This window comes from Bactrocera latifrons, unplaced genomic scaffold, assembly GCF_001853355.1.
Source record: "Bactrocera latifrons isolate USDA-ARS-PBARC rearing strain unplaced genomic scaffold, ASM185335v1 scaffold_1, whole genome shotgun sequence".
Classification (NCBI taxonomy): domain Eukaryota; kingdom Metazoa; phylum Arthropoda; class Insecta; order Diptera; family Tephritidae; genus Bactrocera; species Bactrocera latifrons.
Genome location: NW_017534407.1, coordinates 1,237,261 through 1,262,333, shown reverse-complemented (window position 1 = coordinate 1,262,333; position 25,073 = coordinate 1,237,261). Strand labels below are relative to the sequence as shown.

Below are 25,073 nucleotides of genomic sequence, written 5' to 3'. Positions count from 1 at the left end.
GCTGACTTTTTGCCGAATAAATGTGCTGCTTCAATTTTGTCGCATGCATCATTGATTCATTTGATGTCATTTCGTCCTCGTGGCTTCTTTCAACCGCTTTGGCAAGGCAAATACAGTCTTCCAAGGCTGCTTAAATATTGTGCAAAACAATTTCTGTATACCTACTGCAGCGAATAAAGGGTTGAAACTGACATTTTCTTCGCTAAGTCCGTGTTTCACAAATCATATATAGTCATAAATCAAATAAATCATAAACATAACGAATTGATAATGAGAGTACAGTGTTTAGCTCGAAAAAAGCCGAAAATCTATCATTTACTCTATAAAAGTGATCTCCAGAAAGATGTGTGTAGCTCACAAGCTCACGAGATCAAGTATCATATTCAACTCTCGTTTCAATAAAACTCAATTCATGGAAACTGACAGTTTTTAACCTTTATTTATTTATATTTATCTACTTTGATCGCTCATTTCGTATGGAAACTGTATGCTGTAGTAATCCTATCTGAATAATTTATTTGGATATTATACCATTATTTTGGACTATAATCCATGCCAAATTTCGTAGAGATAACTCTTCTCATAAAGAAGTTCTCCATATAAGCACTTTATTCCTATCGCTCAGTTTGTATGGCAGCTATATGATTTAGTAATTCGATATAAATAATTCATTCAGAAATTGTACCGTTGCTTTAAATAATAAGCCATGTGAAATTTCGTGAAGATATTTTGTCAAATAAAAAAGTTTTTCATACAAGGACTTGATAAAAAGAATTTTTAAATTCTTGATTTTTTCTTCAAAATTTCAACGTAATCGCCCTTGACCTCAATACACCTGTACCAACGTTTCTCCAAATCTCGAAAAAGTTGTTTAAGAAATCATACGAAGCTATATCAGGCCAATACGGTGGTTACGGCACGATATTGGTTGAAAATTTGCCGAATAACTCACGAAGAATCAATGCAGTATGGAACGGTGCATTATCGTGGTATAAAAACCAAAGATTGTTGTCCGATAATTTCAGCCTCTTCTTATGAATAGCTTCGCATAAACGACGCATAACACTCAAATAAGGAATTCGATGTGCACCACATCTTGCTAATCGAAGGAAAATGTCAACATAACCTTGATATTTAAACTGCTTGGATATGTTTTTTTTTTGGTTTCAACTAATTTTTGCCAGTATTCGGCCAATTGGTCGTCTGTTTTCGAAGCGCAAGCGCAGTTCCACAACTTATCCCTAGTAATAATACGTTTCATGAAATCTTGGTAGTCAAACAACATTGTTTCACAGACGTTAAAGCGACGCTGATTTCCGACAAAATTTACTGAATCCGGAACCAATCATGTTTTCACTTTTCTTAGGCCCAAATGATCTTTCAAAATGGTTTTCACCGCTCCTTCCGATATTCCAACGATGCCAGTAAGATCTCTGACTGTTAATAATCGATTTTCAAGCACTGATTCCTTTATTTGATTATACTGATATGTTGGTCATCAGTTGATGTTGATGGCCATTCTGGACGTGGTTCGTCGTCTTTGCGTGCTCGACCCTCACTGAATAACTTTTAATAAAAAACACTTGCTCGCGACAAACAATTATCGCCGAAGACCTTTTCCAATATGCTGAAAGTTTCGGAACAGCAGGCATTTAATTCCGCATACAAAATTCAATGGAACTTTGTTGAATAATTTCATTCCTCGTAAAAAACGCCGCATGCACTTTATGTACGTCAGAAAGACAAGCGTTTACTCAACATTAATGACTATTTTGATTTCGGCATTTGGCACAGATCTTACTGACAGTCATACTAACCCAAAAAAAAAAAAAAAAAATATTTCAACATAAAATTTAAATTGAAAGTCTTACTATTTTTTGCCCACAATAGTATACACACGGACATAACTAAATAGACTCAGCTCGTCATGCTGATCGTTTATATATAATTTTATAGATTCTCTGTCGCTTTCTGTTGGTTGTTAAATCTAACATACCCTGTTCAGTGTGTCAAACAATTTCGTAGTCTTGAAAGGGATCACAAAGACAACTGGTTTTCATCACTCAAATGCAAAAAACGAACTATTCTGTGCTGACACTTATTTATTTTACACATGTTTGGATTTTTAGCAATAAAATAGAATTAAAAAAAGTATATAACACACCAGCGGCTATCTTCTACACTCGTTGGCTGCAAAAATTCACAGAGTTTTCTTGTTACGATACACTGTTTGATAAGGACGTCATGCCTTCAAGGCAAGACATTTCAGAGGGTGTGAAAGTGTGGTTAAAGTAAATCAGCTGAAGTGCGCGACACGCCACAGGCACCAGCGCCATTTCTCGCATCAACCTTTTTCCAGCTATCGGTGCTTCTGCCACTTCGCTGCATACAGTTGCTCGATTCAGTTTTTTTCGTAACACACAACAGCCACAAGCACCTATCAGCAGCAAATTTTATGTACGTACACACTACACAACAATTTCGCACATCGCATATAGAAAATATAGAGAAAATAAAAACTAATTCTTAAATTCAACAATCACATTAATGCTCTTATACAGATTTAGTTCAAGAGTTTATAAATTCTAAATTTTTATCTTAAAGTCCCCTGAAATGCAAAATAACGTAAAAACATTTTTCATAAGTTTACAGGTAGTAACCACTCATATTGAAACAAAATTTGAGTTAGTTTTTTGTAAGTATGTTGTTTTGCTTTTGAGGTGCAGATATAAGCCAGATTTGTCTCAAAAATAATCGATATTTATTTTTAATTCATGTAAGCATGTAGGATTATCTATTGAAAAATTGCAGCATTGAAAAGGTTAGGTTATATTTCCCAACCGTCACGCCATACATAGACCTACTGGCTCTTTGTAATGTCAGGTTTAGTTTAATTCGAGCTTACATGCCACCAACGCTTTTAGCGAACTTAAAAGCGATTTGGTTTCTAATTTGGTTTGATTTGGTTTGCTACTTCATCTAGTCCCTTGTGCTTCTATCTAGATATCCAAGACGAGAAAACGGCTGTAAAGCAAGATTAGTCGAGCCAATCTACTACCTTCTTTGTTATACCAACATAGCGTCTATGTGGTAATGCTCATATAGAAGGCACCACTGAGTTTTTACACTTTCTCTTCTATATTGAAACTTCCCATCATTTTGCTATCTAAAATTACTCCCAGGTACTTGGTATGCTCTTTCTATGTCGGGATTTTGTGCCCACTTGTAAAGAATACCATCTCCGTCATTTACACATCAACACTAACTAATCACTGTTTGGTGGCGATATACGTCCGCAGAATAGGGCTGACAGATCGAGAAGACCTCATGAAATGTTTAGAGCAAAACACCATATTGTGTACTTGTCCCGCATTGACATGACTACGCTGCAAGCATGTGGGGTCCGCCCTGTATGATACACTGGAAGAGGTATCGATAGTAATGCCACAGTATTTGTTGAAATCCACGTCAAGCTCTGACTACTTCTTTTGGACCTAGCAACAGTACTCCATCTGGTATCGCAAATAACCTAAACTAGTTTATGCGGGGATCATTGGCCTACCAAACTAACCCTACCTCTATTAATAAAAAGAAAGTGTGCGATTGTTCCATTTTTTGAAAGAAAATATAAAATTTTGTGTTGAGCTTGAAAAGAAAAATTTCACGGAGACATGCGAATTAATGAAGAAAAGGTGTATCGTGATTTCAGAATGATCGTGCGGATTTAAGTAACGACTAAATGCCAGTCCAGCCAGAAACTGCTGAATCGGTGGAAAAAGTCTGTGAAATTATTAATATGAGAATGTTGGCCGAGGGATTAAGTACGAGTACTCCTACAACTTGAAGAATTTTAACGGAAGATTTTGATAAAATAAATGTCAGTGGCCGTTTTATTCCACATAAATGAAATGAAAAATGAACGAATTTTGATGAAAAAACTGTGTCATCAATTAAATGTTGTTCGCAGCAACCTGAAACTGACGTATGGAATGACGTGGCACATTTTATGCCGAGATTTTAAATTGAAAGCGTACAAAATACAGCTTGTGCAAGAACTTAAAATGCTCGACCTTCCCAAGCAACATCGCTTAGTTCTATGGGCTCTTGAAAAGTTCCAAGAAGATCCGACATTTTCGAGCTAAATTTTGTTCAGCGATGGGGCTCATTTCTGGCTCATTGCAACCTGCAAAATTGCCTCTATTGGGACGAAGAGCAACCTGATAACAAACTATTTGATGCCTGAAATTGAAGGTCGTGATTTGGTGACATTTGATTTCAATAAGATGGCGCCACTTCCCACACAACGCATCAATCAATGGATTTATTGAGTGAAAACTTCGGTGAGCAGATAATTCTATGTTTTAGGCTGGTCGATTGGCCATCAAGATCGTGTGATATCAGACCGCTAGACTTTTCCTGCGGGGATATGAAAAGTCTAAAGTCTATACGGACAATCCCGCTTTGTTTCAAGTTTTAGAGGAAAAAATACGCCAGTTGCCAGTCAAACTGCGCGAATGAATGAATTGAATTTGTTACAGCCGAACCGAATAGAGTTAATACTAGCTTCATTAGTTCAACTGTTAAGACCTAGTGATAAATTTATTTTTATATTCGGTAATATACTGCATGAATGGACATAGGTATGTGATAACCACTTATAATCAATAATTCGCACACAGCTTCATTGCGACTGTTTTTGAATCCTTAATGCTCTATCTACACTTACAGCGCGAAGAGCGCCCTATAGTACGAGTACAGGCATGAAAAAGACACAACATATTGATGCTGCACACCATGCGCAGATGAAACCGGCGCTTGATTAATGTTCAGCTGTTGTATGGCAGGGCTCTAACAAAGCATTGCTGTTACTTTTACGTACAAAAAGAAATTTTTCATTTTTTCAACTCGCCGTTATTCATGTCCTAATCACACAGGTGCGCAGAGCCATTGGGTATTGCTCCCGCAAGCCTTGAATATCATATTCACGTGCTCGAGCGCGGCGAGAAATAGATGCATGTATATGTATGTATGAGTGGAAATGTCTGACAAAATGTTAGTGGCCACTTTATGAGCTTATGTTAAGCACGAAATATTTGTTCTATTTAATAGACGCTTGAGCTCTAGTGTACGAATCGACCGTGTCTATGTGAGTGAGGTGTAAAGCGAAACGCCAGCGACAACTGCTAACTGAACAAATCTAATACATACTTAAATATAATAAACGTTAAAATTTAAGTAAAAAATATGTAGCTGAAATTTAAAATCGGAACCGGCGATACCGGCACAATATAGCATATAGTTGCAATAGAAACTAAGCGATCAAAATCAAGTGCTTGTATGGAAAACTTGTTTAGTTGACGAGATATCATCACAAAATCACGTAGGGATTATTGTCAAAAGCAACGGTATAATCTCTGAAATAATTGTATAGATTGGATCACTATACTATATAGCTGTCAAACAAACTGATCGATAAAAATCAAGTCCCCAGGAAATTTTTTTTTATTTGACAAGTTATCTTCGTGAAATTTCGTGTAATATAATTTGGTGAACATAGATATAATCTCCGAGAATTACTTTTATATCGGGCCACTTTAGCATATAGCCGCCATACAAATGGCACAATCAAAATAAAGTTATTGTATGGAAAACTTTTATAGTTGACAATTTATCTTCAGAAAATATGGATGGTATTATTGCTTAAAGAATCTCAATAACATATGAAGAATTTTTTCAGATCGGATAACTATATCATACACCTCTCATACAAACTGAACAATCAAAATCAAGTTCTTGTATTGAAAACTTTTTCGTTTGACAAGATATCTCCACAAAATTTGTTACAGAATACTTCCAAAGCAACGCTATCATTTCCAAAGAAATTATTCAGCTCCAGCTACTGTAGCATATAGGTATCATACAAACTGAACAATCATCATTGAAGTTCTTGTATGAAAACTTCTTTTTTTGTGCAGGGCATTCAAGCTGCGGTGCAATCGATATTAGCTTATTAATCGTATATATAATCTGATTATCAATATGCATACATGAATAAGTAAATATATGGTATATGTATGTATGCACTTATATTTTTATATCCGCTTACATTTAACACCTTTAAACAAATAAGAAGAAAAGTGCAAAAATCCGCAGCTGTCTCATATAAATTACTGAAGCAGCTGTACACACTGGCCTCAGAGGAGTTGAGTATCAACAAAAAAAAAAAAAAAAAAAAAAAAAAAAAAAAAAAAAAAAAAAAAAAAAAAAAAAAAAAAAAAAAAAAAAAAAAAAATAGCAACAACTACGTATATCACGGAAACAGCACACAAAGTTCGAAAACAACATCACTTTGCAACGGTGGCAGCATCAAAGAAAAGTAATAAATTGACGCTAGTCAGACAAGGAAATCCTCAATGCTTCACTGGGCTTATTGGGCTGCCACCGAAGCGCAACAAACAACCAACTACACTCACACAAATACATACACAAGCATATGACTCTGTGTACATATGTGCAAAAATAAGAATTGCACAAAAAATAACTGAAATCAGAAACACAGGCGAGAAGCGAAAAGTGAGAGGGTAGCCTGAGTGCTGCCTGTTCGTCGTATAGCTTAGAGCGCCTTCGGACGGATGCTCATACGTTAAGTTGTCACAAATGGCGTCAATAGTGGACACAAATACTATCGGTGGGCACTGCAATAAAAAAATATGCATAAAAACAACGAGGCACAGCAACAACGACACACACAGAAATATGGAAATAAATTCAGCTGGCTGTAGTACACATTACAGGTAGCGCTGACCCACACATCCAAATGCACTCCAGTATGTGTATGGCTTCAGGGTTTTGTGTTGCTGCCCCATACATTGCAGTGGCATCGATTGTGGCATGGCGTTGCAAAAGTGTTGTCTGCGATTCAATTTTCTTCATTTTCTATATTGTCGTTCTTTTCAAAGCCAGTTTTTGCGATTTCAGCATTTGTTTTTCGTTTATATGCTCGCTTTACTCCAGTTAGGACAGATAGGGAATTTCACATTTTAACGTATTTTTGTTATTGCCACCATAGAGAACGGTATGCAGGAGTAGTTCATAATCTACTTATGTGTGCTGGCAATTGTGGCGCTTAACCAGCACTTCAGGTCCATTTTCCTCACCGGCGCTTGGCTTTGTCTGCTGATGAGCAATTTAATTTTATCCTTCCAACAGCAGCGTTTTTCCACTTTGACTTTATAGCCACATGCTTGCCGGTGCTTCTGCTTTTGGTTCGACGTACAAACTGCCAATACATAGATAATTTATGAGTATTTTTCTCGCGTTGCGCTTAATGTGTTTTGCTTCCTTTCTCATTTTGTTGTATTTTTTTTTTTTTTTTTTTTTTTTTTTGGACCACGAAGGTTTATGAAAATTGTCATCATGGACAGTTCCTTGTAAACAAATTTACCCTCAACCAATTGTAGTTAAATTAGCTGAAACATAAAACCTTTATTAATAGGGAGAGTGTGAGCAACACTCTCATATAAAAATCGTATGTCAGTTTTTATGTTATTTAATAAAATCGTTGTCTGTTCGTTTCACATCGATTTTGAGGTTAGGTACATATTAAATGAGGAAATGATTTTTCGATGGAAACCATCATTGGCTTCCAGCATCCAAACGGCAAAGCCACGGGGCTTCTAATGATCTGCCGACTTTAGATCTTGTGCCAGCATAATCTTATACAAATTCAGTGTAAAATCTAACCCCAAAACTCACCTTGTTGCCATAGGAGAGAAATCCATTTGTCCAGAACGACATTGAACCGACTGATTCGGTTTAACCACAACATTGGCGACATTTCCTTTACTATGGCCTTTTCTTTGACGGAAGGATGGCACACAATCATTAGAAATTATAATAATTTTCGAATTTTGCAAAAATGCCTAGAATACCGTGTTCAGAAGAAGCATTATGACGACCTTGTTTTGCTCGAACAGCTCTTACAGTACCCAGCACAGAGCGTGAATTTACTAAAATAATCCTGGACAATTTCCAAGCCTTGTACCAAAATAAAACGTATAAGGTGAAGTGATAAACCTTACTGAACACACTGATAAAATTTACCATCAAACCGTAAACACACATGACCTTTTAACAGATCGGATTACTCTCGCATATATGTAACTCTCATTGAAGGGTCTGAGGCAGTTGTTTAAAACTTATTATGTGTCAATTATGGTAAGAGACTCAAGACAGATGGTAATAAAAATCTGAGCTTGTAAGATAATGCCCGAACTCATGATGAAGCCACCAAAAACAGGCTGGCATGTGAAAAAAGAATAAGACCAAACGACATTTCAGCCTTGTAATCGGACTGAGTAGGCAATTTAAAAGTAAACTCCTCTTTCGACGAACAAAGACCAAACTCTACAAGTCAGTCGTCATCCCCGTCTTGCTATATGGCTCGGAGGCATGAACAATGACATCACCTAATGAGTCGACATTACTAGTTTTCGAGTGAAAGGTTCTGCGGAATTTTAATGTTCCTTTGCGCATTGGTAACGGTAAATACCGCAGTCCATGGAGTGATGAGCTGTGGCGACATTGAAATAGTTCAGTGAATTAGAGACAGCGGCTGCGCTGGCTATGCCATATTGTCCGGACGGAAAGGAACTCTACATCTTTAAAGGGTTTCGTTTCAGTATTGGCCAGTGGAAGCAGAGGAAGATGAAGAACTCCGTTGGATAAGAAAACAAACCAAATAAATATTCATACATACATACTCCCTTATTCAATAATGATTAAACCTCAGCTAGATCTTTGGCTGAGTTTCTTCTCTTATTCATGGTATGTGATTTGACAGCGAACTCGGTTAACATTGCCAAATCTTTTTGTTTTATAGCAAAAATAAGTAACCAACTCATATCTCTTCCATAGTACTACAGGATTAAGTATTACTACATGGGATAGAAAAAGTCTCATCTATCTTACGGACTGATAGAGGCCTAATATGCTGTATACATATGGCTTAGTTTTGTAACAATTAGAGCTGACGCTTCGCTAACAGGTTTTTATTTACCAGAGGACTGCCACATGAGTGCTGTCAAATCCATCAAAATTTACCAAAAGTGAAGTTTTTAACTTTTCCCTTACATTTGAAAAACGAGGGCTTTGAAAAAAATACGTCTTTAGAGTCTTCTATGCACTCTATAAATGTCGGACAGTACGGTCTAAGTTTGTGATCGATTTGGAACAAATAGTGTCTAAAGTTTTGGGTTAGGTGAAAGTCTAGGTACCCTTGTTGTGTATCTATCCACAAATGGATGCCTGGGGTTAGTTCACCGTCCTTTAGTTAAAGCTTGCCACTGTTGGTTGTGATGCTTTTGGTTCTCTCCTCTTTTTTAACGCCTACAGACGTTTCTGATATCTGGTTCAGATTGTATGACGAGAGCTAAGGAAAAGTAATAACAAGAGGCCAGCGAATAAAAATATTGATGGTTTGAGATTCTCTTGGTGGGAAACCGTCGCAAATTTTGAAAGGGTTCTGCATTAGTATGAAGTGCCTTTAGATGCAATTATATGCCGTCGCTGTGTTTTATTACTACCAAAATGAAATCCATGAAGTTTAGAGAGTCACTGGAATATTATTGACTTAAATTCATGGAAAATAATGAAAACTAATTGATTAAAACCAAAATGCTGTATGAAAACTTTTTCATATTTTTAATGGGTTTCAACTTCTAAGATTTGTTTTAAATATTTACCACTTTAAACAGATTCAGCATTGGCCGAAAGCCGGACTTTTTTATGAAATTTCTTGAAAAGTTTTTTACCAAATATCTTGACCAGTGTAAGAGTATTAACTGGAGGAGAATTTACCGATTGATATCTTTGCGTCCACTCATATCTAGAGCTCTTGCCTAATCGAAGTGAACATGCCAAATATATTTTCAGCATGTAACAAGTGCCAACATGACTCTAATCACCTCATTGCATGTCCAGCTAACCCTCCATATCTGACACCCCTCTTCGATGGCACAACTCTGTCAAAACATCAGGTTTCCTGATAGGCTCACGTATGACCTTGATGTCAAGTTTTCTGAACCTTACCACCCTAACGGAGACTAGATAACCATTACAACAATAACAACAGAGTTCTTATCAATCACACAATTCAGTACTTGATTCTTTTACTACTAAATATGTGATTGAAAAATAAATTTTAAAATATATTTATTGCTTGCTATGATCCTTAATTATTTTTATTGTATTTAAGTTTAGTAACTGCTTTCAGCTTATTAATTATGCATACAAATATTATATAGTACTTGCATATTCTAATTATACGAATTTTCTATTTTTTCTTGCAGGTATGTATACTCCAATAGACAAATTATTTCATAGAAAGCAGAAAACTGCAGTTCTAGTAAGTACAAAGCTTCGTTGTATTTAGTATTTAACTAAAAAGTGGCAACACTAAAAATTTAAATAATTTCGCTTTGTCTACTAACTACTCAAGAAGAAAAGCCTTTGAAAGCCATTCACTGAGTTACAAAACCATTTGCTAGATTAAATTGATACCAAATTAAGATAGATTGAGTTGATATTGAATTTATTGCGATCTTCACAAATATTCTGCACATGTGACATATTGACTGCATATATTGGGTAGTCAAAAATGTCTCTTCGTATTTCTAATCAAAATTCAACTTATTTTTTTATTTTTATAATAATAAATAAATAAACAAATATGTAACATTTTGGTCGATCACTTCTTGCAACTTACACATTTCCGTTAACTTCACACATTTCATTGGTGGCATTCTTCCCTTTTTTATACAAAAAAATCAAAATATAGCGAATTCTTCATTATTTTCACTAATTTTTAAATAGCTGTAACTTTTTTTCAACTTCGCCCAATTTAATTTTTCTTTAGTTAAATGAAGCTTTAAATCTCACTTTTCTAACACTATAGGGTATGACACAATGTGATTGGTAGCACTGGAGATATATGACTGCAACGACATCTATTGATAAAATACGAAAAGACTTTTTCGACCCCCCAATATTTGTGCTATCGCCACATCTTTCAGCATTATGAATGCAGCCACATATTCTTCACAGCAAAAAGCTGTGTAAAACCTTGATATTATTTTTAAAAATTTGTATTCTAGGAAAAAAAATATACATATATTTCTAGTTGCACAAGTGATTCTGTGCTTTTGCTTGGGCACATTGTTTCGTTGACTATTTATGTGATATGCTAAAAGCCATTCATTTCTAAATTCATCTCGTTCTTAGCGCCGAGTCTGGTGCGTCAGCTTTTTCGCACTCATATGTTTCTAAGAGCCACTTATGTACCTTTCAACCGCTCCCCTACTTCTCCGCGCTGGCCTAAATGTCGTGCTCCACCGTTGTTAGCATTTACTGACTGGTCCTCGTATTTGTTCTGTTCGTACTTTTGCCCACTTCAACGTATGCATAATCTCAGTCTCCACAAGGCGCTCCCCCCCGTTGGCTTGCCCACAAGGTGTTTTTTTTTTATGCCATCCACTAACTGGTGCTGACTGTACACATGTCGGAGGCGCAAGCAATAAAGAAAAAATCAAAACAACGAAACATTGGTTAGGTGGCAAACAATGTGATGCCATTCGCGGCGTTTGGCGTCGCAACAAAATGCATCACATGTACAGGCAACAACACTTTGCCGCACACACACACACACACACACACACTTAGCATAGCCCTCACATGTCTTATGTGTCAGGTAGTCAGCCAGTCAGCCCAGTATCTAACTCACCGTACAGGTGCTTAAAGTGTTTTTTTTTTTTTGTTGATTTTTTTTTTTTTTTTTGTTTTTTTTTTTTTTTTTTTTTTTTTGATTTTTTTTTTTTTTTTTTGTTGGTGAGCCAAATTGCTGCTGCAGCGCGTGGCAACACTGTGCACCAAGTTGCAGCACTCAAAAGTGTTAACAGTTGAATGCCGAGCGTTGAGCGCGGAGCTGGGCGCCCAGCGTCTAACTGTGCACCCTGCGCGACGCGCTGCTGCCGGTGTGCGTTTATTGTTATGCAAATGTTTTGTCCCATTTCGAGGTGCACATCCTGCGCACAACAACACATTAATACTTGCGTGTATGTGCAAATAACGGCGTATGAGTTGTGCCAGAAAAAAAAAAATGCAACATCAGTAGTCAAACAAATGCAACAATAGAACACTCAGCGAGTATTTACATTTTATGCTTTTTGCACCCTCCGAGCGGTGGAAGGACGAAGGTGGGGTCCGCCGTCGTGAAAAGAGTGAGGTGTCGCGGCCAGAGCATTGTTCTGCATAAATATATGTGTATGTTTGTATATGGTCGCATGTACGAACATGTGAGCAAGAGTTTTTATGCCGCTTTTGATTCTTTCTATTTGTTGCAACAACGTGCGAATTGCGAAAGTGCTGAAGTGGCCTCGAAGGCTTCGCCGACAAAATCTGAATAGGGAATACAGTGTAAAGAAAGTAAAGAAACTGAGGTGCGCGCAACGCTACGGAAATACAACGCTGAAATTTAAAATTAACATATACATACATATGTATGTATAAACACGTCGGTTCATAACGTAAAAACCAATGACAAATAAACGCGGACATCAGCGAATATTAGGAAACAATAAGCCTGAAAAAACACACCTCTCTATGTTATTTCAGCTAGTTATGGTCCCAAGATACCCGTTGGGAACTACTTTATAACCTAGCCTAGTTGCTGTTCCTATAGAGTAAAATTTTATACCGAAAAAAAGAGGTTTAAGAACTATGTGGCGATAAAAATGAAACAATCTGAGAACCAGCTGTGCATTATTTCGTAAGACGAAACCAGGGAATATAAAAAAAGACGCAGCACTAAATCCTCTGCTGCTTACGCGGTTATAGTTGAGTTTAAAATAGCGCGCAAATTATTTCTTCTGTCCGCTCCTTCCTTTTCCCCTGCTTCCACCAGCGAGTACTAAATCAAAATATTTTAAAGCTAGAGGTTTCTCTTCCATCCGGATAAAAGCAGCGCGCTAGTCGTTTTCTTTTTCGCTGTTTGTCGCCAATTGGAGACTTAAAGTATGCAGGTCCTTCTCCACCTGGTCTTTCCAACGGATCTTCCTCTGCTTCCCCCGGCGGGTACTGCATCGAATACCTTCAGAGCTGGAGTTTTTTCGTCCATTCGGATGACATGACCTAGCCATTGTAGAAACTGTATTTTAGTTCGCTGATCTTTAGCAATGTCATCGTACATCTCATAAAGCTCACCATTTCATCGAATGCAATACTGGCCGTGGCCAACGCGCAAAAGACCATACATTTTTTGCAGAACCTTTCCGTCGAAAACTCGCAGCGTCAACTCATAAGATGTTGTCATCGTCCGTGCCCCTGCACCATATGGCAGGATGGGAATAAAGAGTGAGTTTGGTTTTTGTTTATCGAGAGAGACTTTACTTCTTCACTTCCGAAGTAGCCCCTGTTGGCCAGAGATATTCTGCGTTTTATTTCGAGGCTTGCCTTGTTGTTGGTATTGATGCTGGTATCAAGGTAGACGAAATTATCTACACCATTGAAGTTATGACTGTCAATAGTGGCGTGGGACCTAAGTGGCAAATGCGACGACTGTTTGTTTGATGACAGGAGATATTTCTTCTTGCGCTCGCTCATTACTAGACCCATTTGCTTAGCTTCTTTGTCCAAACTGGAGAAGGCAGAACTAACAGCGTGGTTGTTGTGACCATTGACAGCAATATCATCGGCGTACGCTAGCAGTTGTACATTCTTTTAGGAGATAGCATTCCATTCAGCTCTGCAGCTCGAATTATTCTCTCCAACAGTAATTTGAAGATGTCGAACGATAGGGAGTCGCCTTGTCTGAAACCTCATTTGGTATCAAATGGCTCGGAGAGGTCCTTCCGAACCGGCTGTCTTGGAAATTGAAAAAGTTATCTATGCTCGATAGACTTAATCAAGTTCCTCAATCTGTCGTTGACTACTTTTCAGAAACCCGATTTGTTAAGTGGTCCAACCAATGAAACCTGGGAAACCAAGTGTTTCATGGCTCAAATAAAAAGCCACTCTTTGGTACAGTCAATCACAAAATGCTACTCGAGGACGTTGATCATTGTATGATTCATTCAAGGTTGAAGAGGTGAACTATGAACTACCTCAGCAAAGTCGAATAATTAAGAAGAATTAAGCCGGAGTTCCGCAGGGTGGTGTTCTCTCCCCGCTACTGTTTAAACACTATTTTTCACAACTCCCTCAATTAGTAGAGATAATTTCCACGCTGTTAATTTCATGGTATTTATGACGAGTGATGCAATATTTGGCATGTGCTGAAAAGTAAATGGCTATTTCTCCGACCTTTCCGGCTTCTTCTTTGAAAAGAGCTTCCCCCAGAAAACTTACAGTGACCATATTCACGAACTGGGCGAAGAAGTACAGACCAGACCTCAACATTATAGTCGTTGACGTCAAAATTGGACTGTTAATATCTGCAAGCCCAAGATTTTTAAGTGTAACATTCGATAGGCTGTGCTCTAACTGCCAAAGTACAGAGCCGCAACAAAATCCTTAAGTCACTAGGCGGCAGAAAAGCAAAACAAGGCTGTTGGCAATATAAAAAGTAATCGGTCGGCCCATTTTAAACTACACCGTACCGATTTGGTCACCTGGATGCGATGAAATAAAGACAACAAAGTTTTAAAGGTATCAGAATGCTGCACTTCGGACTAAAATAGGATGCCTCTTGATCTCTCCGGTCGAACACTTGTATATCGAGGTCCGTGTATTTCCGATTAAGGATCATAACAATTCCTCTCCCAAAAGTTCCTGCGGCAACCTCCTAGAAACATCAAGAGTCTCCTTGACTACCTCGACGGCATCTCTCTCAGTGAATGAATACGGTAGCAGGTTAAACTCCTGCTTATCCAAAATAGAACCCGACATACAAAATATATGTCCAAAATGTCCAGATTGCATCTTTCTATAACCAGCCACTCATCTAACACTCTTCTTCCTATGGTTAGACGCCGTTGAAACAGCACGTTTCTTGGGCCTATCGTTAGATGACTACAATGACAACCAAACTGAACCTAGTTTCGACTTTGATTCAGTTGCCTTTAACGCTTTTTAACGCTATTCAATTCGTACAGCTTATTAATTAAATCGCACCTGCGGCGATCGTTTCACAAAGATTAACGAAACCGACGTTAAGACCATCAAATGCGACACTAACAATGCGCCATTACCTGAGCAAAAACTAAAGCGGCAACACTGCGTGGTGTCACTCGTCCAGTCACATGAGACAAGGGCTGCAGAGGAGAGACCCGGCAAGTTGTGATTTAATCTGATTTTGCTTTATGACATGTTCATGACTTCAATTATTACCAGCAAGCGTACAAATTGCCTAATGTCCTGTGAACTTGACAAAAGTGCCTGGACACTCGCGGCACGCAACACACCACCACTCCGCAGGCATTAAGCAGCCATGTGTGTGTGTGTGTGTGGGCGATGATGGTCGGCCTCAAAGCGCCTGTGGTGGCTGGGGGGTGGCTTTTATTGCACGAGTTAGCCGTGAGGGTGTGCTGCCACATACAACGAGCCGCCGCCTGACACTTCGCGCGAACGCATATGCGTACACACGAATGTCTCAATTATGCATTCACGTCGCAAGTGTGTGGGTATGCACGATGAGCCCTTTGATAATTGAACAATTTGTTGTACATTGTTGAGTAACAACAACTGCCAGTTATGTTTTGAGCACAAAGCAGTAGCCAAGCTTCGCACCGCTTTTGAAATGGCGCGGGTGAGTGAGCAAAGCATCGGCTGTTAGGTCAACTGCCAGTAATGATTAGGATGATATGTGTCACGTATTTATACAGTTATACAGTTATGTGTGTTTGCAAATACCTGGACATGTGACCCATTCTAATTATCGTCTCCTCCGCGATTGCTGTTTATTTCATTACTTTCTGTTAGGAGTTTTTATGTTTATGTAACCCGTCCTTATCAGCGCGTTTTCATATCAATTCATATCCCCAGGAGATGAACCTTTTCGGTGCTAATATATAAATAAAGCAAGTAGTTAAACTCTGGAAAGGAAAAATCATCAAATGGTAATGAACATATCTTATAACGAGAAATTTCCGAATATGTACAGAATCAAAGCCAGGGAAATACCATAAAGTACCAAACGTCAACCAGAGGATCGGAATCCAAGCTATCAATATTTTCGGAATTTCGAAAAACTTTGTACTAGGTACGGATATATGGGGGGATATATGGGAGCTAGGGGAGCTAAGGGAAGTATTAGCACGATTCAACACATTTTGGACATATGGACATACCATTGTCAGGAAAGAATTTTCCCCGTATTTCAATTATATATCACACACCACAATGGCCGATACTGCGGTTAGAAGTCAACTAAAGATACTGTGATCCAAATATTCGGTACCGTTTCGGTCGTGAGGTGGCATACTTCAAAGGCACATTTTGTTTGTATATCTCAAATATTGGCCGATGTATGCAGTATAAAGGCACCCAATATTTCTAAAATCTTTGTATTAGGTATATGGTGGCTCAGAGAACTCTTGACCACCGCAATACACCGAGCTACTGTTGTCTGTAAAGGATTTTCTCTGAAATGCAATTGTATGTCGCATACATTGACCGATATTTTCGTTCAAAAGTCAACTATGTGTAGATACTGGGTCCTCATATAACTAGCTAGGGGCTTGAACAGTTTTAGTTCGATTTGGACAGTTTTATTACCGTTAAGTACTAATTACTTCTTCATTTGAACACTGGAAAGTGAAATAAACGCTTGGAATGTAAAATTGTGTTATGTAGGAAGTAGGCGTGGTTGGTCCGATTACATACTTTTTAACATTGCGACATAGGAATATGAGAAGACTGTCGCATATTGATTGAAATCGGTCGAGCGGGTTCCGAGATATAAGATTTCACTTAAAAGTGGGAGCTGTGACGCTCATTGTCCAAATTTTATCCCGACAAAGCCTTCTCAAACCATTTCCGGCGTAAATTGTAGGGTAGAGCCAATAACTTTTTTATTTTCGAGCCCACAAGCGCTTCCTTTACTGTGATCCGCTGTGCCATATTACAGATTCTTATCATAATATAGTGCTTAGTGATAACGCGTTATTGGTTTTCGCTTATTAGCGATTTGTGGGCGTAACAATAGTCCGATAACTCCCATTTATGAACTCATCGTCGAAGTTCCATTAAGATATCTCAATTTTTACTCAAGTTACAACTTTTAAAAAGGACGAACTGACGGATGGACGAACGGAAAGACGAACAGACAGACGAACGGGCGGACAGACAGACAAATATGCCATCGCTTCGGTTTGGTTGATATAATCGCCCAGGAGAGTAGATAATTCAAGCAACCATGGTTCTGTTTCATATCACGTATACTCTAGCTATTGTAACTTTATTAAAGAAGACCCGAAAGAGTCTATCAGCCATCTCAGGTAACAATTGGAGCTGTGCGCATCCAATTTATGAAATATTATGCGGATGGATCTGTTTTTGCGGGCTTACAAAATCCATATTTAGTAGACAAATGCAGCTGAACGACCATTAAGCCGGTCGCACGTTCGGTGAATGAGCCCAAAATAAGACCACTGACCGTTTCACAAGAAAGGTTTATGCAGCGTTCAAGCTCACTCTCAATAGAAAAACAAACAAAATTGGCGCAATTGAAAAGATGATCATTCACAAGCTCTTTCTAGGACGCCGTTACAAAGTCACTATTTGATGTGCTCTATAAACAGAGGAATTCATTGACCAATATTATTTCAAAAATGAAACCGGCTATAATATAATAGTCCATGAGGAACACTATAGAGCCATGAGTAATGTTTTTTTCATGCCTGAATTGGAGGTTGTTGACGACCTTTGGTTCCAACAAAACGGCAGTACATGCTATAAAGCCAACGAAACAATAAATTTATTTAAGAGAAATTTTAATGAGCGCATTATCTCGCTTTGTGGACCTGTGTCGTGAACTTCACGATCGTGCGATGAGACCCCAGTGGGGTTATGTGAAGTCGGTTGTCTATGCAGATAATTATGAAACGATTGACGCTTTCCAAGAGAATACTCAACACGTTATTGCTGATATGCGGTACCAATTGTTAAAAAAAAACTGTTCAAAAATTGTGCTTTTCAGCTGGAGTTTATTCCAACCAACCGCAACCGTTATCATAGTAATGAAGCTGAATTCTTACCATATGCCAAGAAAAGCACCCTGTATATACACAAATATAAACAGATATTTCAGTGTTTCAAAAAGGCCTTGAATTGCCGTCAGTAATATTCAAAAATATATAAACACAACTTCATTATAGTGTTAAAATATCGTGTATCTCTTCTTAATACGCTCGTATGTATCGTAATCCTCTATATTATTTGAACCCCACACGAAAGTAGTACAATATCTGTACTACAATGTAGTGTCTTTGTTCTTATTTTAGTCAGTTTTTAGTTGGCCTGTGCTTTCATGCGCAATAAACTGACAGTTCGTAAGTAAATTCGTTGCCATAATTGCGACAGTAATTGGACATAATAATACGACAATACGCGCTGACCATCCTTTTGTTCGCCTCGTTTCGCTTCGCTACGTTACGCTCCACGACCATCATATCAACTGCGTACAAGGTCCTTTGGCATGCAATGTATTCGTTTGCTCATTTGCTTGTTGTGACTTTGACTTTCACATCGCTTCTTAACTTCGTTGGCTGGCTGCGAAACATTACTACAAACGCAGACACGAACGCGCAAAGCGGCATGCTAGGAAATATGGCAGTGCTATAGACACAAGCGTCCACTATGTACTTCAACTACTGAACTCCCCTTCTTTGTGCTTAAGTTTAATCCACTGCTGTGACGGCTTTTTCGTGCTTAAACGAGAGGAACTCTCAACTTGAGTTTATATTTACATTTCGGTAACTGTTTCTGTCATTTGCAGTGCGGACTACTCGAGCGTATATGTATGTACGTGTCTCACAGTTTCGAAACTTCCTTATAGGAGCAGTCTTTTGTCTTTCAAACTTCACTGCGCTGTCATGCGTGCGCTGATTGGTCCGTTGATATTTAAGTTTTTGACATTACCACTCTTGTGCTCACGTTAACGCTTTTAACAGTTGTATACGAGGTACACTTTGTCATGCAAAGTGTGACAAGGAAGGTTATTCTCCAAATTCTGTTTAATTCGTCCGAATGCATGAACATCTCCGTAAATATTGGCATTTTGTATCCAGAACAGAGTACATAACCTTTATCACTAAATTTTCAAAGACCAGAAGGAACCGTGAGATAGCTTATAAATAGTAATAAAGGATAATCCATTTCGAGGTTCCTTACTTTTTGAAAGAAAAATCACACATGACATTTGTTGTATCACCTTAGGTTTCTTTTTGCCACAAATGTGCCAATTTTGCTTGTTTACATACCCAATGCTTCAGATACCCAGTCGGAACTTCTTGGAACTTTCAAAGAGCCCATAGAGTGAAGCGTTGTTGCTTGAAAACGTCACGCGGCTCCAATTCTTACACTAGCTATATTTTGTACGCTTTCCGTTTAAGTTCACGACGTAAAATGCGATAAGACGTTACATACGTCAGTCCGAGTTCCTGCAAACGGCGCCGAATCCACTCTACACGGTCTTAGTGCACACTCTCAGCGACGGCCGCTTTATTTTCTTCATTGCGTGCTAGACGTGGTCTATTCAGTCGAATATTAACTAATAATGAGTGCTGGGTCCCAAGATTTGTGATTGTGTTTCGAATGGTACACTCCGTAGGCCGATTATTTTGATCTTAAGTTGAGCGAACAAATTCTTTACAGAAGATGAAGATGATATGAGATATGTAAACGTTGTTCAGGTCTAAGTCTTGCCATCATGAAATGTCGAACAATACTGAACAAAAATAACATGTTAGCTTGTCACGACTCACCCCTGATCTGTCAAGAAAGAGCAGTACCTGTACTCTATACTTGGTTCAGCAGTTATAGGTATATATCTCCAGTTTCTTGTTAGTTCTTTACCCGTTTCTCTAATAACACCATAATCATGCTGGCTACATAACGCTATCCGACTTAAAATTGCCGACTCAGAACCCAATACTTCATCGCAACTCTTTGTTATTCAAAAGTAATTGCCGTTTATTGAAACTTTTCCGCATATTTAACATACTACTGACCTCACATTATTATGATTATTTTCCAAACTACTTTCAAAGTACACAAACTTCTTCGGTGTAATGAAATATAAATAAAACTCTTCAACTACACACTTCACAAAGCTGCCACATACTCAAAATGGCGCAATTCTCTTGGCATATTGCGTTCTCGCCGCCTACGTTTCAAGCGCTTGCTTCGCCAAGTCCTTAAACTATTTCCAACATTTGTTTTGTATTGGTTAGAAATTGAATAAAAGTGATGGACTAACGCACGCAATGCTTTGCATACACAAATCCATCAGCGTATTCGGCAGTACAGCCGACGCACCCTTTTGTCCTTTGTTGAACAACAATGGAGCTTTTAACCTTTCAGTTGGCCCGGTAGAGCCACAAGCCAAAAGTCGATCTGCTTGCGGTGCTATCGGATTAGTATTCTTTGTTGTTCATCTCGCTACTTTGTATGTATTACCTGTGTGGCATCATTCTTAAACGTTGCGGGCTGCACAGACTGTAAACTATCGTCCTATCGTCGGATTCGTGCACGTAAATTTCGAGATTGGCAGCGCTCTGCCTTTGCTTGTTATTCGTCGAAAGCAATATTTCTTGCTGTTCAGCGACTGATTTAAAGAAGGTGCTTAGATAAAATATTACTGCTCAGTTTTTGTATTGCTTTTATGAACAATTTGTAGGGCAATGGTTAACGGCAACAAGTATAGCTGTAAGGTCAAGCATTTAAATTTACTTAAGACCTAGGATGTAAAATTTAATTCTTCCAATGTTCTTCCAAGAGCACAAAATAGTAAGAATTGTTAATTTAAAAACTATTTTCAAAAATCATTTTGGCCTAAGAAAAGTGAAGGCACGATTGGTTCCAAAATCAAATTTTTTCGAAAAAAAGGGTCGCGTTAATGTCTGTGAAATAAAGCTTTCCAAGATGCCATGAAACGTATTATAACTGGCGATGAGTCTTGGATGCATGCTTACAACCTCGCAACCGATTATCAAACGTCTGCATATAGTGGCAAAAATGAGCCGAAACCGAAAAAAAGCACATCAAAGCAGGTTAAAAATCGCGGTTATGTTAACATTTTTCTTCGATTACCGAGGTGTGGTGTATTTCGAATTCCTTCTTACAGGCCAAACTGTGAACAAGGAATTCTATTTGAGTGTTATGCATAATTTGTGCGAAGCTATTCGTAAAAAATTCGGAATTGATTGTTTTTGCATCACGATAATGAACCGTCCCATACTGCAGTGCAAACTCAAATGACCCCTCCTTTGAGAGCAGTACTATAAACCTATTAGAGGAAGTCAAGTCAACGGCTAGGTTATAGAACTTTACAGGGTTTCGCTTAACGGAATTTTGTCGGCATAGCGATGATCCGATTCTATCCATATGCAATACCAAACTCCTCAGAGTACCAAGGAACTTGGGAACCAAGATTCAATCGATTCATTTTCCGTATCTAGTAGCATCAGAAGAAAGTGATGTATTATTTCTTCTTCGAAAACCAGATGAAAGCATTAAACAATAATGTTACCGTCAACAACTTATTAAATCGACACGAAAAGTTACCTAAAAATGCTTAGAAACTGCGACTACAGGTGGACACGAGGCAACAATGCTCGGTCTAAGGTATTTTAAGGCGGGTCAAAAACTATTTGTACAACTGAAGCTACGTACTTTTGACTCATTTGCCTAATAGCCCATACCTTGCCAATGCTGACTATCATTAGTTCACTTGAATGCGGCTCACATTCTAATAGGTTATTTAATGGTTAGAAACGGGTACTGTGTTTTAAAGTGCTATGGCAAAGTTGAAGGCAATGAAAATATTACATTAGCATCTTTTTGACTTAACCTCAAAATTCATGTGAAAAATTCAAATATTCAAGTTTTTGTTTTATATTCTCAACAGGGTATAGTTAGTTCGCCACAAGGTTTGGAAAACTTACTAAGAAATGTCGGAGACTCTATAAAAAATATAAACATATATAATTGATTGGCTTGAAGAGCAGAGTAGATTTGGGACCCTCTGTTTCGATGTGATCTGTGGATCCGAAGTTTTGCATTCGTTCCTTTCACTCCAAGAAACGGCTCATTTGTCGGAACTGCCGATATCGGTATCTCACATAACAAAAATTTAGAATATTGCGTGTTTGAGGTTGACTTTGCGAAGCATTCATTAATTGTTCTTAATCAAATACCGGCGTCTACCTAAAATGCAACCCTTCTTCACCACATCTGATGTGCGCTCATATTTGTTTCCCCAATGTGCATTATTCATTCGCAATGGTCAGTTTGCCGTGTCACCTCTTTCTTTGCGCTCAAATTCATTTAATTAATTGTCCAAACAACATTAAAACAACAACAACAACAGTACACCAGCAACTAACATACAATATAACCAGTACAACAGAGAAAAATCTTCTGTGTATCCAATAAATGGTCGAACACGCGTGTCTCCACAACAAAACAGACTGCATGTACGCACACATATATTGAACATGTGCATGTGCATGTGTGCGATTATAGTCACATATATTGGAGCTTCGATTTTGCGTCCAATTTCAATTTGCTTTGGCAGTTGGCAGTTGGCAGGTGTCTTCCCGGTTGCAACAATGACAAAACAACTACAACGGCGCAAAGGAGCAGGGGGCGGCGCATGAAAAAAGGCTCGTTGACAAATGTTAAAAACAAATGCAACACAGGAAAAACACTGTTGTAGAAACTACGAACGGACCCCGGACCTGCATGCCTGCCCTTCGCTGACTTGCGTCAATTGCAACCAAGGCAAATGTATGTCACTTGTCAAATTACTTTGGCAGAAAACGGCGGGCGACGTAACAGACGTCACGGCGGCAAGGACTGAGTGAGCGCTCTAAATGGATTGGGGCGGAGAGACTTTGGACTCACAGGTCTAAAAGCACAGATATTGTGCAATAAGAGTGGATCAACTGTCGCTTTCGCGTTGCGCACACAGTCAGGAGCGGCAGGTGAGCCGCCTGGCCTAAAGTAAGATTTTCGCCTATATACGCGCGCATACATACATACATATGTGGCATAGGGACGTTGGATAACAAATAGATTGTCTCCTAGGTATGCACACACACACATACGCACACAGCGCTATGCTTTTTATGTGCATTCATTGAGGTAGCGAGCCCATGCCGGGCCTCTGATGCCTGCTGGCGCATGTAAAGCATTGATGTTGTGTCGGCTGCCATGCCTGACTGGTGCTAAATTGACGCACATGTAAACTCGGTGCAGTGTGCTCAATCTACATAGTAGTTGGTAAGCTAACAACAACAAAAGCAATATGCCCGTGGCAACATCAGTGCCCATCACTTACATGTCAAATCATATTTATTATTGTATATTTTCATTTTTCGAAATTGCTTCTGTGCCACAATGCCCCGGCTCCAATGTGTGCTGTCGTGTTTGTTGACTGAGATTTCAGGAGCTTCTTCATTAAATATGTGTGCATATATTTGAGTGTATAGTGTACATATATTTTTGTATGTATGGTATGTTTGTTTATGGTAAGCTGGCGCTCATCTCATTGGCTTGTAAATTTTCGGCGTACCGTCTTTCTTGGCTCCCTTTAGTGGTGTGCTTACTATTTGGCAGCCTAAAATATTTTTTCTGCGCCCATACTTGTATTTAGAAATTTATATACATACATATAATATACATATCGTCAGCTAAAATGCAAAATAACATAACATCACTTTTCTTAACGTTACAGTAGAAGGAAAAACGATATAATACAACCCACTTATATTAAAACAAAATTTGAGTTTTGGTTATAAAGCGGTTATATATTGGTTATATCTGAAAACATCTGACAGCGATAGCTGAAAATTTTATATATGTATAAATAGGTCCCACTCAAATTAAAACAAAATTTGAGCTTTGGTTATAAAGTGGTTATATATCGGTTATATATTGGTTATATCTGAAAACATCTGACAGCGATAGCTGAAAATTTTATATATGTATAAATAGGTCCCACTCGAATTAAAACAAAATTTGAGTTTTGGTTATAAAATGGTTATATATTGGTTATATATTGGTTACATATTGGTTACATATTGGTTATATCTGTACAAAGAGCCTAGTAAAAATTTAAGGAATTAAAAATACGTTTATTTAAGTTCTCATTTAATGAGTGAAATTTATTCATACAGTAATAGAGTTACGTAAAAATACCGTTATTCTCTTTTCACAGCACATGAAGCGGTACAATTTGCAGTCTCAGCTGTGACAAGGCCATTTTCAAGCTGTGAATACAGCCATACATTTTAGCAAGAACTAAAAGTAAAGTAAGTTCCCCAATAAAGTGTGGTATTAATAACCATGTATATCAGTAGCAGGTTCAAACTTTGTTACTGAGGGGGGCTTTCCTTCCAACATTGTTTTATTATTAAAGTTATTCATTAATTCTACGGAATTTTAATTAAAATCTCGCATTAAACCCCCATTTGAGATCCGCCCCTGATGTTTTTTTTTTCTTTTTCTTTCCGAAGGGGGAATGTTCCATTGACACTGATACTTAGTAGTACGTATGTACGATTCGTACTGCTGGCTAAAGATGCACCTCATTCTTAACCACGCCTTATCTTACTATATTAGACTTTCAAAATAGTATGACTTCGTACAACGCCCTTAACTTCGCCATCTGTGGCTTTAAAGAAAGGCTCTGCGGAACCGCATTACATCGCATTGCCAGCTTAACCTATCCTCTAACTTCACCGCTTCTTTATTGTTCGGCTCTTCTCAGCGCTTGCAGTATCAGAGCTGTCGTCCTCTCCATGGTTTACCAAACTCTCTAGTTTGCTGCAAATAAGGCACTATGTTATTGAGTGTTA

General features: G+C 38.3%; 1 protein-coding gene across 12 annotated transcripts in view; it reads left to right on the top strand.

Moving 5' to 3' along the window:
* The window catches only part of LOC108964976 (RNA-binding protein Musashi homolog Rbp6), a 416,168-nt gene that overhangs the window by 267,814 nt on the left and 123,281 nt on the right, over positions 1-25,073 (top strand). The gene's annotated exons all lie outside the window — the stretch shown is intronic.